Source organism: Acanthochromis polyacanthus, chromosome 8 (genome assembly GCF_021347895.1).
Source record: "Acanthochromis polyacanthus isolate Apoly-LR-REF ecotype Palm Island chromosome 8, KAUST_Apoly_ChrSc, whole genome shotgun sequence".
NCBI lineage: Eukaryota > Metazoa > Chordata > Actinopteri > Pomacentridae > Acanthochromis > Acanthochromis polyacanthus.
Genome location: NC_067120.1, coordinates 20,609,978 through 20,627,176, shown reverse-complemented (window position 1 = coordinate 20,627,176; position 17,199 = coordinate 20,609,978). Strand labels below are relative to the sequence as shown.

The 17,199-nt window shown below is 39.1% G+C and overlaps 1 protein-coding gene across 1 annotated transcript in view; it reads right to left on the bottom strand.

The window, feature by feature from the left end:
- LOC110960319 (rhombotin-1) overlaps nucleotides 1-17,199 on the bottom strand; it is a 266,898-nt gene that overhangs the window by 85,724 nt on the left and 163,975 nt on the right. The window lies entirely within an intron of this gene.

Sequence of the window (17,199 nt, the reverse complement as noted above, 5' to 3'; positions counted from 1 at the left end):
GCCTGTCTGTACCTTAATGCTTGGGTTCTACACATCAGTTCATGACACTTCCTGCAGTAAAATTGTCTTTAATGTGTTTCTTGGTGTTTTCTAGGGCTTTGTACTGGATAGTTGTCTTGGTAAATGTGACTCTTTAGCCACAGTTAGCACATGGTGCAAATGTGTGCAGTGATTAGTGGATTTGGTGCAGCTGAGTTGTCTTTATCTTGGCTGTAGTTAGTCTTTAGAGGTTTTTGGTCAGACACATTCTGTATTCTTGTTTGTGAACCAACGATGGTTGTCCAGAAGGTAAGACTTCCTGTCCTGATTCTCTGTTTAAAGAGGTTCTCTGGTAGGCTGCAGGATACTTTAGCATTTGGGTTGTGCTAGTTTGGTTTTTGTACAGTTTCATTTGGACGACTATCTTGAGGCCCCTCCATGTGTTTTAGTGAGGTTTTCTGTAACAGTTCTACAAAGCAACCTGCAGCAGAAGAGACTTTGAGAGTTTTTAGGAAGTTCTGGAGACCAGACTTTAGAGCAGCAGAAACATTTGTGAGCAGTTTGAGCAGGAGAAGGTGAGCTTCAGAGTAGAAATGAGAAGGAAACCTTCTTGACCTGTGTGGTGAGGTCCTGTACCAAGAGTTTGAGCAGGTTGTGAAGAGTCTGTAGTTCTTTGGTCTGAAAGCACCGGAAGAGTCGACTCATTAAAGGAGAAAACGGATATTGTTGGCTCTTCTGTCGGTCTGCAGTTTCCAGTTTCTTTAGACTGAATATCAAGTTTCTATTTTTAATGATTTATCGTGTGAGCCCAAGAAGATTTCAATAAACTCGCTCCATCCCCTGGACACAACATATTTTATTACCATGTTAAAAAAAATATTTTAAATGTTTGAGTTTTAATCATAGTTTTAGCATATTTTTTTCTCTTTGCTTGTTTAATTTTGCCATCTGTGTGAAAGGTTCTAAACAAATAAAGTTGGATTGATAAACTGAATAACTAACTCATGATTGTGGCAACAGAAGTATTTTCAATGTGATTTTAAGGGTTTGTTCAATTTTAAAGGTTGGGGTTAAAGTCTTGACAGAACAAAATATTACAGAAATAAACTACAATAAAAAAGCAATTAAAGCAACTTAAAAAGAAAATTAAACTTAAAGAACACTGAACAGACAAAACATTTAAGATAATTAAACAGAAGATACAAAACATGTAATTATGAAATTAAACATTTAAAAAAACATTTAACATTAAAGATGAAATATTTTAGATAAACATTTTAAAAATACAAACAATTTAGATTAAGCCTTTAAAAAGACAAGACATTTAATTCAAAAATTAAATTAGATCTTAAAGACAATAAAACTTTAAAGAGGAATTAAACAGAAAATACAATGAAGCGAATAAAAAAACATTAAAAGGTGGTAAAACATTTTAAAAAAAACCTTAAAGATTTAATCTCAAAATTAAACATTGGGAAAGAAAAGGAAATTTTTCAAACAAATCGATAAAATATTTGAAAAAACAATTAAACATTAAAACGACAAAACATTTTAAAATCAAATCAGATGTTAGAAAAGAAAAGGTGAGAAAATAGCAAAACTAAACATTTAAGAAGAATCAAACTAAAGACAAAACATTTGAAAAGACACATTTTAGACTTTAGAAGATCAAATTAAACAGAAGAGACAATAAAACGATCAAAAAGAGATAAAGATCTTAAAGCGTTTTCTAGTCTGAAATGAAAACATCAAATTGTTTCTTCAAACATTTCCTCTTTCTATGTTCTTGGTTTGATTGTGGAAAGATTTAATAAGCACTCATTTCAGGAAACTGCTTTCCAGATAAAGTCAATTAGTAGTTGAAGGCATCGATCAAACTAATGTTACCTTCTGATCTCCACAAACGTTACTGTTCAGTGAAGAGACTCAAAGTTTGTTCAGGATTTCTAAAGAACCCACAGGTGAAGGTCTGAGAAGAACTCAAATCGATGGTCTAAACGTGAAATCAAGACTCATGGCCACAGGTTTTAAGGCTTCTGGTAACCACAAAGTTCAAACTAACAGATCTACTCAGGAACTTAGAAGATATCAGTCCTCGGACTGTCTGAAAGTTAAATCTAACAGAGATCTACTGTGGGACTTAGAAAAATTTCAGCCCTCAGACTGTGTGAATGCTCAGGTCCTGAGGACTCGGGAGGTCTCGAGGTTTGGAAAGTCTTGGAACTGAGGGTTCAACCCTCAGTCCAACTTCCTGAGAAAACCGGTCGAGATGAAACTCAAGTTAAAAAAAAACAACAAAAAAAAAACTCAAATGACAAAAAATGGTTGATAAATGCGCAGGAAAAAAAAGAATAATTAGTATCTGAGTGAGTAGTTCAGGGGGCAAAAGGAGAGACTATCAAGTGGAAGGTAGCAGGTTCAAGACCTGCTACCGGTGTTTTTCTTTGTTTGGATTTTCAAAAAATTTAAGAAGCACCTGGTCTTGAACCAGCAATCTGCAGCTTCATAGGCAAACCCTTGACTCACTAAGCTATAGATCAAATATGAAGACATAATTTCGTCGTCCCTTTGTCATTGTAGTTTCCAAGTGACCACATGGGTGGAGTCAGGGCAGAGAGTAGGCGGGGAGGTGGGTGGTGGCCTGCCCCCTCTACTCCCCCACCGCCCACCACACCTTCCCCCGCCCGACCAGTTTTTCGAAAATCCGAGTCTCGACGAGTTTTCCCGAGTTCCTGGAGTTTCCACCAGGTCAGAGGCAGAACAAGTTGTCATGAAGAGGTGTTGAAGTTGGTGAGGATGGAGTGACTTTTACAGCGACTAGAAGGAAAATGACTAGAAGAGCTGGGGCCTCATTTATAAAGCTTGCGTACGCACAAAACAGGGCTAGAAAGTGCGTATGCCACTTTCTACGCAAAGGTTGTGATTTATAAAAACAAAGTTGACGTGAGACTGTGCGCCAACCTTGATGCTTGATGTTTGCGTACGCACAAAACAGGGCTAGAAGTGGCGTACGCCTTTCATCCTTTGCGGAGAAAGTGGCGTACACCATTTTATTGTGATTTATAAAAAAAAAAAAAACTTGGCGTGAGAATATGCGCACCGGTGCGCCAACATTGATGCTTGCTTACGCACATTTTGGAGACAGAGGGAATGGCAGTGCCGGAGGGTGAAGTGATGAATTGAAATCAGATTGATCTCAAACCTTTATTGTCATCATATATTAGACTTGTAGAGCCGGATAATCATAAACCCTCATTGTTGTAGATGTTCCTATACTGCACCATTCGGCCTACGACTGTGGAACAGTTGAGGTTGTGTGATGTACCTTTAAGAAAGACTGTACAATGCCACCAGAGGGCGTGGTTGTCATCTTTTTTTCAGTCTGAGTGGCACTCGTGTTATGGACGCATTCCTGACGCTGAGCTCTTATATTTATTTTCTACCATTGGGCTCACACGTGATGTATGGATTCGTACCAGCTATTTTGTTTGTATGATAAAATAGCAGCCGTGTAATCGGGCTTGGTAAGGTTATGTCTGCCTTTTTGTTGTAATTAAGTACATTGTGGAGACCCTAGACCTGTGTGGCTGTGCCCTTTTGGGTACGTTTCCTAACTTTCAACGCTCTCAAAACCTCACTAAATACAGAAATATGGATCCAGACCCATCACAACTGTATTTGCAGAACTATGCTCATATATCAAACTTACATCTTCGAATGATATAGAGCGGTAAGTGGCACTGATTAATTACTAATTTGGAAAAGGCATGTGACAATCAGTCCAATCGCTGATCAAGCGGATAAAGAGCGGGTGACAGCCATGCGTAATGTGGCACAGTGGACGCGCTGGCATTGCTGGAAGATCACATTAATGGTAGGCTCAGAATGGAGAGAGTTTTTAGGGATCGCTGAGATTTCCTGGCCCATGATGACTGGCTAACAAGCCGATTTAGTCCTCTCAGTCCTCTTGGATCTATGTGCTGAACTGGACCCTGTCTTAGACCAACCCACCCGCCGAAACCACGCCATCCCGGTACAGACACAGGAGCTGACGACTCGGGGGTTTCTGGTGACACCGGCTCCTTCCAGCGGGAATTGGCCAACAGGTATGTGTTTTATACGAAGAATATATGAGGGTACATTTGTTGTCTAAATCCCGCTTGGGTCTGATATACAGTTAAATGATCTTCTTTAGGTCTGGGATATCACAACCATCCCTCAGCGCAATAATGCCAGCTGTTTTGGATGACATTATAAACACGACCAGTCAATACATCAGGTTTCCTTACACTGGGTGAACAGGCCAACATTAAACGGCAATTTGCAGCGATGTCTGGTTTCCCAAATGTAATCGGCGTAACTGACTGCACTCATGTTGCTGTAAGGGCTCCGAGTGAAAATGAATTTGTCTATGTGAATCGAAAAAATGTACATTCAATCAATGTACAAATAATTTGTACATCGGACATGATCATAACAAAATTTAGCGGCAGGGTGGCCTGGGTCAACCAGTGTTGCCAACTTAGCGACTTTCTCGCTAAATCTAGTGACTTTTCAAAGCTCCTAGCGACCTTTTTTTTTTTTTTGTCAAAAGCGACTAGCGACAAATCTAGCGACTTTTTCTGCTGTTTTGGAGACTCTAATAGGAAAACTCTGCTCATTCTGCAGTTACTGTCCTCAACAAGCAGCAGGTGCTGCTGTGAGCTTCTCCCCTCCCAAAGCACAGGCTGTCAGTCCAGTAACCCTGCAGCAGTCCCAGTGAGGGGAGGGGGAGACCCACATCACTCAGACGATAGATGAATCGCGCATGCGCAAAGTCACTACAGATCCCATCCAGACTTACGGAGCCATATAAACGAAAATGCTTCTTCACTGTCATACTAAAATAAACCACAGATTTAGCCTCTAGTACAAAAACATATTTTGGGTGTTTTATACTCACTTTTTGGTCTCTTCCACAACGTTATTCCCCTCTCCTACAACGTTGATTACAATTACATGCAAACTGGGAAATATGCAAATTAGGCAATGTCATTTAGCGACTTTTAGGACAGCCAACAGTGACTTTCCTTACTGAGGAGTTGGAAACAGTGGGGTCAACACATCACTCATTCATCCTGATGCACAGCAGTTTAGGAAAAAGACTGCAGGCCAGCGCTACGTAAAATGCCATGGATCAGCAGCTTATTTATATACAGCTACATTCATGAGTTACTTTGCATTGACCATTCATGGTAAAATGTGGGTGTGTTGTGGGTGGGATGTGAGGTGGATCCACCTGCGCAATCTTCCAGCTGGTGTGTGATTTATAAAGAAATTGCGTGCAGCTGTGCGTACGCACAGTTTTATAAATCAGGGGCGAAGGGCGTACACCCATTTCAGATTTTCGGCGTACGCAAACTTTTAGTATGGATCCTACGCAATGTTTTAAAAATGAGGCCCCAGGTCTTTAACCACCATCCCTAAAATCCATGGAGTCGGCGCCAGAGAAATGAAGGAAGGTCAACTTTTGTCAACCTCCATCCAGCTGTTCAACTTGATATCTTTACTTTGAGATTTTTAGCACCACAAACCTTTAGTATCACACTTTATCATCATTTATTAGGACTTTAATGGAATCCACCAGTAGATTTAGTTTTTGTTGACAAACTTTGCTCTTGTCGTCGTGGGACTGCAGGATTTAAAACTGTTCCTTCTATGTGACTTCATGTTTATTAGTTTTAGTGGAGAAAGTTATTTTGTGAATTAATCTCTTAAAAACCAAATAATAAATTGGATTACTTAAGAGGCTTAAATTTCTTACTTTGTCATATTTTAAATATTACAAAAAATATAAAAATAAAGCATCTTGGGACAATTAGATCTGTAATTGGTGTTATGTAAATAAAATTGAATTTAAATTGTATGTATCTTGTAATGTTGGAAGAATTCAGCCATATATGTTGGAAAACACATTGTCTTTTCCATTAATCTGTTGATTGTTTTCTCCAGTAATTCACTTCTTGTTTTGGTTTAGAAATGTCAAACCCAAATATATTCAGTTTACTGTCATAAAAAAACAAAGATTTACATTCATGATGCAGGAATCAGGCAGTTTTTCATTTTTTTAAAATCTTAGTTTAGTCAGAAAGATAGTTGATAAAGTGTGAACTGTTGCAGCTTGTGAGCCGTAAAGGTTTTAATCTTTGGGGCCAAGTGTCAAAAAACATTTAGAAACCAACATCAACAAAACACTCGACGAGGTTTTGAACATCATTAAATTGAAATCCAACTTTTGCATGACAATGTCTAATTAAAGGACATTTATTTCCAATGTAAAGGTGTGATATTCATTGTACTGTTGCACCCAGTGTGACTCCTGTCCTATACTGGGATTCACGGTCAACTAAACTCTCCCCTGTACCGCATCCTCCAAGGAACAGGCCAGTGTGGTAGTTGAACGGATTTTAATACAGAGAGGTGTGAAACTGAAATAAACATACAGAATACGCTGGTCAATAACAGTACAAATTGCTTAAGACTTCAAACACATCAGTATTACAGGTAAGTATGGATTAATTTACATAAGAAAACCGCAGCAGGTGACTGGTAAGCAATAAGGTACGAAAGTTGAATCAAAGCTAAAGGTAAACTACCCTGAAGCTACCCCAAAGCCTGAAACCGTGACTATTATTGTAAACGTAATAACAGACTGAAGCTCACAACACTGCAAATATATCATGGCAACTACAAATATACAGGAGTTAAACTTAGAAGAACACAAACTCTAACAGAAAACTTTGTTGATATGCTTTTGTTTTGTTTACAGATGTTAAATTAAAGGAGTTTTATTCGTGATGTATAGCCAATCAAATCACTCCAGAAGACAGAGCGACCACAATCAGATCGCGGTGGGGGGGGGCCACCCCCGTGCCCCCACGGAAGATCCGCCACTGAATTGAACACTCACATTTTTTCCCGTCTTATATCTCTCCCCTTATATCCCTGCTGCTTAATGGAAGAACGGAGCTGCAAGTTGTCCTGTCAATATTGTGAATCGTGGTCTGAATGGTGTAGGTAGTTCTCAAACACATTTGGAGCTCAGTGGTCAGTCTGCTACGATATTTAGTTTGAATTATATTCACAGTTGAGAAACTGCCTCATAACTGTATGTTTAGCCGAACATAATCAGCATGTGCAGGGCTATTTCCTTCTCGGTGTCGCGTTATTTGTCTTTCTATCTACTCTGTCCTCTTGTCTGTCCTTTGCCTCTAAACTGTTTTCTGAACGCTGAGCTTTCTTAGCGGCTGCAGTGCAGAGATTTCATTGGCTGAGTAGCGTCATGTGGGATGCCTGAATTCGTTTGTAATTGGTCTGTGGGTTTCCTGAGCTGATAACAAAAAATGTAAACACTGGAAAAGCTGCGCTGGGATAATAGAAGCGACCCGTGAAATTTAAAATGTCATTACAATTTACTGATTTCAGGTCCATGGGAACCTGTTGACCAGCCCCACTAGACACCGGCCCACCAGGATAGTGCCCGGTATGCCAGATGGCCAGTCCACCCCTGTTTGTAGCTGATGAAAGTTGAGAACAATTGTGAACTGGGAAGGAGACTTCTTAGAATTCCAAGGGTCAGCGGCCTTGGGAGGCCTTTAACAATGACTAAAAAACCAAATACAATACCTGAACAAAAGCAAATCATGCAAAAAAAAAAAAAAACTGAAAAAAATTGCTTTGGCAAATTCTGGGTTTCCATGTCTTTGAAACACTGCATAAAGGCATATACTTCTTTTTTTTAATGCAATTAGAAGTGAAAGAAAAAATCTACAGCACTTTTTCAGGAATGGACAAAAGGCCAATTTTCTTTGTAAGGGAAAGTCCTTGGGTCTTTTAAGTGCATTAGTCCGCTAATTAAATATTATATGTTTAGCGAAAAATGCCAGCATGAAAGCAGCTGGATTGTTTGACTCAAAGACAGGCTGCAGCCTTGATGAGTGGAACTGTGTGCGACCATGAGGAGGTAAAGAATGCCATTGTTGCCAGTCCTCCCCACATCTGACCCGCTTTAGTCCTTTCTACTGATTTTACAATCACATTCTCTTTTGTGCTTCGCTCTCAGATAAAAAAACAGTCGTATAGTGTTGAGGGCTCGTTGACGTTTTCTGTGCGTCCATTTTAACAGTCTGATGTGTTTTGTTGACGAGACATAATGGTATTGTTTGCTATTCAAACCAGTGTGAAGAATTACAGGTTGAGCTAGAAGACACACTGAACTGTGAGTGTAAACAACAGAACCAGTTCACTGATAAATAAGGTAATATAATGCCACATTTCAACAAAAATTCAACTTGCAGAGGTTATTTTCTGTTTTAATCTTTTGCAGCATTGTAGACTGCGAGGCATTCACCTTCCATTCAAGGGTTTTAACCCTCAACCTTGACTGCTCTCCGCTGTAAGGCTCTTTATCTGACCAATTTATTTTCCATCTCACGACCTTTGTCCAACGCCAACATTCAATGTCACTGCAGGAAGCATTGTCCTCTTTAGCAATGCACATTATATAGTAAAGTGTACGGGTTGGTATATAGATCAACCTTGATGCAGGAAAGTGGAGTTTGCTTGTCATCACTTACCTACAATTCAGCTTCACCTTTTCAGAACCATAACCTCTCTTGCCCCAACCTTTATCAAGTGCTTTATGTCATGTCTACACAGGAGACATGGCATGAGTAGAATGTTAGCATTGCAGCAGCCTCAGTGCTTCATCCGTCTCTGCGCTGATTGTAGGTCACCCCCGTTTTATACCACTCAGAGCCCATTATACACAATCACTGTAGTTACGCTTATAAAATGAAAGACAATAGACTCGAGGCATAAAACACACCTTTACTTGTCTAACCCTAACCTGTCCTTAACTGCATTTCACTTGCCATAATTTTTAATCTTTCCCTGCCCTCAAGCACAGAGTAGTTAGAATGTGCAGATATTGCAGGATCCAATATTTGCATGATATAAAATAAAAGGTTCCCTTTTGAATCAGGGGTTTAACTGAATTGCCCAAATGCCAACATTCCTGCCTACTGATGGAAATGTCTTTACATACTCACAAAAATGGAAATTTAAAACTGATAATTCCATGACAACAGGGCAGCTGAAGATGATGCAATGGATGAAAAAAATATTTCACAGCAGCCAATAATACAAGCTCGTGGTGAAACTGTTTTGACAATTTCAACTTCAGTCTCAAAGGTTCTTTCTTTTAGTATCCACCCCTGGCAACTACAGCATAATTAAGGGCTTAATGATTGCACTAGGCAACTCAGCACACTTGGTTCAAGTTCTGGAAATACTGTGGTAGTGGCAAATGCATCTCAAGGTTATAGGCAACCAAAGCACTTGGTTATAGTTGAGAAAAAATTGTGGTGTTGGTAAAATATTGAAAAAATCGGCTGTGATTTGAAGGAGTAGACAGCTGAACTAATGACATTTGGAGACTTCCATCCATCCTACTTTCTTTCTACTAATGTTTCATTACAGAGTAGCACTGTGTCCACTGCAACAAAACACAATCCACATGCTACTGCATTTCCTTCTGAAACTATTAATTTAAAAAAAAAAATCCAAATTCTGCATAATTGTGATTACTTGCTGTAATGTCATTTTTCTGTTTCATATGATAGCATGCATCTATTGATTCAAGGTTGGATTAACCACACGAGAAATGACTGTAGCACCTTTGATCACCACAAGCCTCTTTCACACGGAGAAATAAAGAAGCTTTTAATTTCAAAAGCTCTTACAGCCACACATCACACAGTAAAAAGTTGATTCTGGCGTGTGTCAAACCTATTAATCACACTGCTCATTTCTGTCTCTTTATATCGTTATGTTTATGATTTATAGTCTCCTGACTCTTATATAGTTCAGGAGCATAAAAATGTGAATGGCCTCTGTCAGATAATTATGGTTAAAGTGCAATTGGATGCATGGCAGATTGTACTTTTACACTAGAATGCCTACAGGAAGAAGCTACAGACTATTTTTCAAAATCTTCTTTCTTCCCAAGCAAACTGTATAGATTTCTTACTGAGTCATTGTTTGTGTTGGTCAACAACTTGTCACATCTTCAAAACAAAAAGTTCCAACTATTGCGTCTAAAAATTACTATGAGCTATACTAGCTGGAGTAGTTGGCATTTTTCCTTTTACTTGCACATTAACACACTACACTGGTAGCAGAAATGTAAATAGATGAACAGGTGTGAGAAGCCTTGATATCTGAGCTCCTATCAGGCTGGATTCAGGCGACAGAGCTGCTTCAGGGACACACGGAGTCTGACGTCTTCAGCCATAAATCACAACATACTTCTTTTGCAGGCGTTTTATTTAAAAGATGAATGGCTTGATCATTACTAACTGCATTTCAGTAACAGATGGAGCATGGGACACATTTAGCTACAAGTCATTTGATATTTGCTGTACGGCCTCAGCTGATCATCATCCAGCTGACGATGTGGATCCTCACCAAGTGATTTTAAATTATCTGGGAATTTTACAGCCGTATCGCCACCTGCTTGAGGTCTGCTGAGGCTGAATCCCGTAAATCCTTTGAATGGTTTGTTTTCAATTTCATGATCTCAAAGTTCTTTATCACGGAAGAGACGGAAATATGGTCAGATAGTATTTTTCATGTAACTGAGTGGCACTAGGTTTGGGCGTTCAGGGCGTTTCATGACAAATTTTTTGATGTTGTACCAGGAATATATATATATATATATATATATATATATATTACATAAAATTTGGAATATGATATTAATTATAGATAAAATGTCTGTACACTACTGTTGAAAAGTTTGGGGTCATTTAGAAATGTCTTTAATATTGAAAGAAAAATAGTTTTTCAATGAAGATAACATTAAATAATCAGAAATACACTGTAGACATTGTTAATGTGTTAAATGACTATTCCAGTTGGAAACAGCTGATTTTTAATAAAATATCTACATTTCCAGCAACCATCACTCCCGTGTTCTAATGCTACATTGTGTTAGCTAATGGTGGTGAAAGGCTGATTGATGATTAGAAAACCCTTGTGCAGTTACGTTAGCACATGAATAAAAGCGTGAGATTTCATGGAAAACATGAAATTGTCTGGGTGACACCCAGACTTTTGAACAGTAATGTTCATATGTGAAGCAGTTTTAGGGCGTGCACATTGTACGCTTTACCAGTTAAGACAAGTTTCAGTGATTGCTGTGAAAACAAACTGTTTCATGATGAATACATATTTATGAACAGGTCATAGAACATACATTCACCGCAAATGTCTTGTTCATGAAACCTATATACACCTTACACATATACATTGACTTTGTTTGTTTGTTTTACTGCATTACACATTTCAGTTTGAATGCTCTCATTAAATACTGATTCAGTGAACTTCTGGGACCCTGACAAGTTAATGAACTGCAACACACACCCAAGGGGCACATGATAATGAGATCACATCAACAGAATGCAGTATGTCCACATAGCTGTAGAACACAGTGTGAGAAAGTCATAAATATAAATAAACTATGTTAACAGATGATGATACATACAGAGTTTACTTATAAAGTAATAATCAGCGTTACCAGCAAAAAGCATATGCGCATTAAAGTAACTCATCATTAATCGTATAATATGCAATTTCATACAAGCAGTTAAACAGAAGCATAAAATTGGTATTTTCAGTCACTGCACAAAGATGCTTTTTGGACAAATGAAAAATTTCACTACCTTTTAAAGATGAAATACCACTTTACACATTCTTAACACATTGTTCAAGCACTCAAATGTTAAGTTAGAAATAATGTTTGTAAGTTACTATAAAATTAAATAGCACCTTGCAAGGCATATTCACAGCAGCTTTACAGCAAGTTCCAAGCAAAGAGGAAGATTTAAAATGATGCCATACTTGGTACAGTAAATAAGTTTACATGAAAACTTGTTTTCCATCAGAGCTGTGGTACACACTGAATAAGCCTGCAAATAACCCTCTTATGGGTTTTATGATCAGGCTCAGTTTTTGTGGCTTCATGCGACTCGGCTGAATGTGGGAACAATTAATGCATTTCTGGCACGAGATCCATCTCAATTTGCCAAAAAGGCTTATCGGCGTACTGACTGTGGTAAAACAAATATTTAAAAAATCACTGTGATAGCAAAACATATTAACTCACACTACAGCCTGAAATAACAAACAATGGGGAGCAATTTTATAAGCTCATTCTGTGCCTCTTAACTTCCTCAACAGATCACCTGGTATTGTGTGATGAAGAAACATATCAGTCACTTTCCTAAAAACACCGGTCCTCCATTCTGTTATTAGTTCACTGTCAGTCCAAAATATTCCTCTTTCTTCTCAAAGTAATAGTTGAGTCGTGCCAGGGCATATCTGGGAGATATAAAAGAAGAAGACAGAAAAACAGCTGGTCAGAGAACATTAAACACTTGGTCAGTATTGCAGATAAATAAAGAAAAGCCGAATCCCAGTCACAAGCAAAATCAGTTTTAGAGAACTGACAATATATGGTTATTTTTGTTGCATAAAATCCGATCTGACTCCTCTGAGTGTATATATATATATATATAATCTAGAATTCTGAATATATGGAATGAAAGTCTGAATATATATAATGGTTATTGGGTTGCCCCAAGTTTCATTCCATATATTCAGACTTTAATTATATATATTGTTTGCAACTGCAGTTAACACAGTGTGCTGATTGAGATTTGAGGCTAAAGCCCAAACCAAGATTACCCATCATCAGGGTTATTTTCTTGAAAAAGAACTGCAGTTCTTTACAGAAAATATTCTTTCCAGGCTAAGCAATATGAAGCATTGTGTGTAAATTAATTTTCATGAGTAAAACTGCTTGAAAACGGGCTGCTTTCAGGTACATTATCACTGGTGTCTCAATAGACATGTAAAATAATTAATTTAATATTATTAATAATTTTAATTAAATATTCAGCCTGTATTTAAGGTTGGATGCAGTCTTCTTTGACTTATCTGGCCTTTGAAATATTAAAAGCTTTCAGACCATTCACTCAGCTGGAACTCAAGATGGGGGTCTCAGTCTGCGTAACATAAAAGATATAAAGTGCCATAAAATAACATTCAAGATGTATAATCATCCGTTGGAAGTTAATATACAATACTGTGTTTTTTAGTGTTCACTACAGGTCACACTTCACGCCCTGCTTATAGTTCAAGGTGGGCACTGTGTTTTTGTTTGCAAAACTTGCATGACAATATAGCATCAAGTCTCTATTCAGTGAAGCACTGCGTCTGAAAGCTGTGCCAAAGCTTCAGCGCATTTCAGAACTTAACTGCGAGAAAAGTGGTTTTGTGTTTGTTCAAACCATATTATCGAACGCCTCAATAAATCTGATGTCTGAGTACGCTGTTGCCCTTGGCCATTATACTATACCCTTTGAAATTAAGTGAAGTTTCAAAAGCACAGAAAATGGAAGCACAGAGAGGAGTTTGTCCTTTAATCAGTGCTTTCACTGAAGTCCTCAATGCCGAATCAGTTTTCTCGCTCTTATTGCTGGGTGAGACAAAAAGATAATTCAGACACATGCCTTTTAGTTACTTGTATTCCATCACTCTGTTCCCCACCTGCATCTTTGGGTAAAACAGCGCTCTAATTATTGTGTCAGAGTCTGGCTTCTGTTGTCTGCTTTTCTTAGAATTGTTTCTTTCTTGTAGTTTTTGCTTCACTGAAAGGTGACCTTTAGATCTAAAATCCCAACCTGCAGCGTGTTGATAGAGATAGGTGGTACGTATGGTCTAACCTCTGCCACTGGGAAAATGGTTAATAATAAGAACTTGGGGGAAATAGAAATCCTTGGTGCTAGGCTGGCAGAGGCCAGCAGACAATTTCACTTCATGCATTGTGGTTTGGCGAGGCTCGACAGGCGTTTTCTCTGCACAGACTTAATTTCAAGTACGGTAAGCTGTGTGCTACAGTGGTGATGTACAGTTCTTTCATTCACTCGGACAGTGGAGCGAAGCCTCCCTTGTCCTGATGGACAAAAACAAACCTGCTTGTCAGTGAATTAAAATCATTGCTCCTAATTTCCAGAAAGGAAAAATGTTCAGCTGCAGTTTTTTCATGATGATCCAAAACCCGTTTCTGCTGACTGTTCCTCAAAAGATGCACGGAGCACTTTTGATATCAAGTTTCATTTTAAAATATAACGTGTAGATGTTCTATACAATCCTAAAGATCAATATTGGGGCTATTTATGGCTAAGCGATTGCTTTAAAAAAAGAATGTAGCTTTCCTTCTTGTTTTTACATATTCTGCATTGTCCACCTTGCCTGCTTTGCTGAACCTTATGACAATTTGGCTACAGCGCAAACTACTTGTGAATTTAAAAATTCTTTCAGTTCTGACAATCCGGTTGACAAAGTACTTTGACATTAATGAATTCCTCATGGAATCATATAAATCATTGCAGGCAGCAGCGTCTTATTTTGCCCCACACACTTTCACTGTTTGAAATGGTGTTGATGGTGGCAGATTTCATCAGCTGTTTGAGTGAATCTGTGGGTAACTTGACCTTTGACTCGTCAAAACTAAACGTGGCTGTTGCTGGGTTTGTGTTTATGTACTTGACTCAAGATCATTTGTAAAGGAAGAGCTCCACTCTTCTCTACCACACCATCGTGAGTGTTTTTGTACAAGCAAAGACGTCTTCTCTGTCTCTCTGTGTGTCGGATTCTCACAACACTTAGCTTCATATCAGATTTAAAATAACCTCTTCAGCATTTTTAAGTTCAGTATTTGGATCAAGTCCTTGTTAAGTGGATGGCTACAGCTGTTATTTCAGTTTAGTAGATATTCAACCCAAACCCAATCACATACAATTCATACTTGACAAATCCCATTAAACGTGTATTCAGTGAGACAAAATAAAAAGTGAAATAGCATCACTGTTGGCTTCTGCAAAAAAACAAAAAGAATCACTTGTCATAGAATTTTATTCTGTTAATCTAATTACCCATCACACCCACACCCTTCATAAGTATAATTATATTTGAGTGTAGCCATTTAAAAGAACAGCCGGGCTTCACAGGCGATCCCATTCATCCCTATTTTTATTAAGGCCGACACCTAAAACTAGCGTGCTTAACGTTTATCATCATCAGAGATGAAACTGAGACGTTTTTCTATTTAGGAGAAGCAGGGGAAAATGAACTGCCGCCAAAGCAGGTATTCCGTTTCACAATGTGCTTTTGTGCCACAATTCCCTCAATTTTTGCAGTCAGGCTTTTCCAAACAGTGGGCCTCCTCCTCGTTCATTTCCTCATAATAATGTCTTTGTCAAATAACGGCTCACCCTGCCAGCACATCCACAAATCTAACCGCTGACTCGCAGACACTTTCAACACATGAATAAAATCATATAAGGAAAGTTAAATATGGACGGTAAAAGGAGGTGGGTTTGCATTCCCCTTGTGGCTCCCTATTGTCACATCTACATCTGGCCCTGGTTAAAGCACAAGGCCTGGGCGACGCCTGTCACTCGTTGGGAAGTCGGCGGAGATTTGGCTCGGGGGGATAACAGTGGGAGGAAACACACACACTCACACCCACACACACACACACACACACACACACACACACACACACACACGCTCCAGGGTTTAACTGTAGCTTCTTATCTCTTTCCTCAAAAGAACTTGTTTATCACAAGCACTGCATTGAGTCTTCTGTCAAGTTAGGGAGAGATTCGGTTAGCTGTGGTCAGGTAAACTAAATTATGGTTCAAGTGGCAGTATTTTATCAAATGAAATCAAATGAGTGATTTACCCACAAGTATTGTCACTTAACTCTGCTGCTCTACAGCAGCCGTTCAGCCGCTTTCAGTTCATCATTTTAGTTTACACATATTTACAGTGGTTTAATTTCAATGCTCTCACAGGCGCTTAGTTATTTGTTGCCTGGGTGTGTATCTGTCTGGCTGTTTTGGATAAATAGTCATCTTAGTGGCCAAAATGTTCTTAATGAACTACTTTAAATTAATTTCATTAGGATGGTTTTACCACACTTATGCCCTGGTCCACACGCCAACTATTTGTAGATGTTAATGGTGAACTAAAGCAGCCTGAGAGCTAACCGCTAACAGGCAAACCAGCTTTGGCAATAGGCAGTCACAATAGCTCTAAAGCTTCTGTCTGTGTTCTCTGTACTGCCAGTTATTTAATGCCATACATATGTATGGAATTTTTATGATCATGTCCTACAGTAATTATTAAATAAAGGAAAAAGTCTCTCTAAAGCTAACAAGCGACGTAACTGTTACTAGCTCTTGCTGTGAACTAGCTTTTATCCATCCAGTCCAACTGCTTGGAACAAAATAAGAAAGCTACAATACTCACTGCTCTGCTATTGAATGAAAATCATTGCACTATTTAAACAAATGACAAGGACAGTCTTGTAAGGTTATGCAGCATATTTAAATGACAAGATGAAAGCGAGCCAGCAAACTTGACCATGTGCCATCCTCATTGTCTGTTTCTGTACTGCGAGAATAATGACGAATCCTCTGAGCTGTGAAAGACAGATTGTGTGTGGTGTGTGTGTGTGGTGTGTGTGTGTGTGTGTGTGTGGTGTGGTGTGTGTGTGTGTGTGTTAGAGGTAGAGGTTAGGAGGCTAGTGCTGCTTTCAAACATTAGATTTGATTCTCCATAGTTACTGTTGCTCTCGGAGCTCATTTCAGTTTACCCTCCAGTTAAAGAAGGTAACCCAACCCTCCTCATGCACTTTAGGACAACCTCAGCCGCCGGCTTAGAGGAGCAGACGTCTAGCAGGCGCATGTGGCCCAGCCAGGGATGAGAGACGTATATGTAAGGCAGGAGCGACGGCACAGGAACAATAGTGCCTCTGTGCCTCGGCACCCCTCTGGATCACATTTCCTCCGAGGTCCAGATCGGAAATGAGGCGGGGCCCTGTCCCTGATCTAGCAAGCGGGCAGAGGAAAGCCACACAGAGGGAGGTTGCCGTATGTCAATAGTGATTAGGATCACGATCACAACTGTTGCGGGTTTGGGGCATGCAGAAAAAGGAGAAGGGAGGAAGAGTGGGGAGGAGGGACACACTTTGCCTTCCTGAACTTTTACTGTCGGGTTGCTGGTGGTGAGGAATGCCTCCTGGACTTGTTTAAGAGAACTGGTCCTCGT